Below are 1,559 nucleotides of genomic sequence, written 5' to 3' on the forward strand. Positions count from 1 at the left end.
TTGGAAGGGACCCTGGAGGTCATCTAGTCCAACCCCCTGCTCAGGCAGGAAACCCTATACCATTTCAGACAAATGGCTGTCCAGTCTCTTCTTAAAAACTTCCAGTGTTGGGGCATTCACCGCTTCTGGAGGCAGGTGGTTCCAATTGTTCTAACTGCCAGGAATTTTCTCCTTAGTTCCGGGTTGCTTCTCTCCTTGATGAGTTTCCATCTGTTGCTTCTTGTCCTGCCTTCAGGCGCTTTGGAAAATAGCTTGACTCCCTCTTCTTTGGGGCTGCCCCTCAGATACTGGAACTCTGCTATCATGTCCCCCCTCATCCTTCTCTTCATTAGACTAGACATCCCCAATTCCAGCAACCGTTCCTTGTATGTTTTAGCCTCCAGTCCCCTAATCATCTTTGTTGCTCTTCTCTGTCCTCTTTCCAAAGTCTCAATACCTTTTTTACATCGTGGGGACCAAAACTGGATGCAGTTTTGGTCCCCGTGCTCATCACTAACCATTCTTAGCATCATTGACTTTTCCAATGAATTTGCACGCGTGACACGACCAAAGTCAACCAGACGTAGCCTTATGATGTACCGAGCAGATTAATCTCCTTTTACAGCACACATTTTCAATATCCTTTTTTTTTTTTCCATCTAAGGCCTCCAGACCTTAAATATCCCAATTTTCCCAAAGTCGCCCTCGGTCACCCTTGATATGTGTGTGATATTTGCATCCCTGGATTGAAAGTCTCGCTTCCTCGCTCTCTGCTATTTGTAGATGGGGGGGGGGGGCTAAATTTTTCCGGATTTTGAGGCTGGGGTTTCTATTGTGCAAAAGGCGGCTGAAACCGAACCCCCAGACTCAGTCTGGAATTGGCAGAGGAATTCTTTTATTATTATTACAGCAGGGCTACAATACAATGATTTGGCCAGGATAGACTCGGAAATGCCCTTTCAGTCTCTCTCCATCATCCGTGAACTTCCATGGATGTACTCCATAGAACATCATCCATCCATGGTTTCGTAACGCTTCACTCTTCTGGTTACGTCAATATTGGTCGGCAATATCATCCGCTCCCATCTGGATGGCCTCTGATAGTTCAGCATCCAAGGGCCCCAGCAGCTACAGACAAAAGTTGCTATCCACTAAGGAGAAATTTCCTGACAGAGGGGACAATTGACCAGTGGAACTCCTTGCCTCCAGAAGTTATGGGTGCTCCCAACACCGGAGGTTTTGAAGAAGAGACGGGACAGCCACTTGTCAGATATGGTCTAAGCCAGGGGTAGGCAAGCTTGGCTCTTTTATGACTCGTGCACTTCAACTCCCAGAATTCCTGAGCTAGCATGGGGGGAAGTATGGCCCCTTCATGACTTGCGGATTTCAAATCCCAGAATTCCTGAGCCAGCATGGGGGAACTATGGCCCCTTCATGACTCGTGGACTTCAACTCCCAGAATTCCTGAGCCAGCATGGCTCAGCTTGGGAACTCTCTTTCCCCTCAGCATGGCTGGCTCAGGAATTCTGGGAGTTGAAGTCCACGAGTCATGAAGGGGCCATAGTTCCCTCATGCTGGCT

This window comes from Protobothrops mucrosquamatus, unplaced genomic scaffold (assembly GCF_001527695.2).
Source record: "Protobothrops mucrosquamatus isolate PMUCROS unplaced genomic scaffold, P.Mucros_1.0 scaffold6684, whole genome shotgun sequence".
Taxonomy (NCBI): domain Eukaryota; kingdom Metazoa; phylum Chordata; class Lepidosauria; order Squamata; family Viperidae; genus Protobothrops; species Protobothrops mucrosquamatus.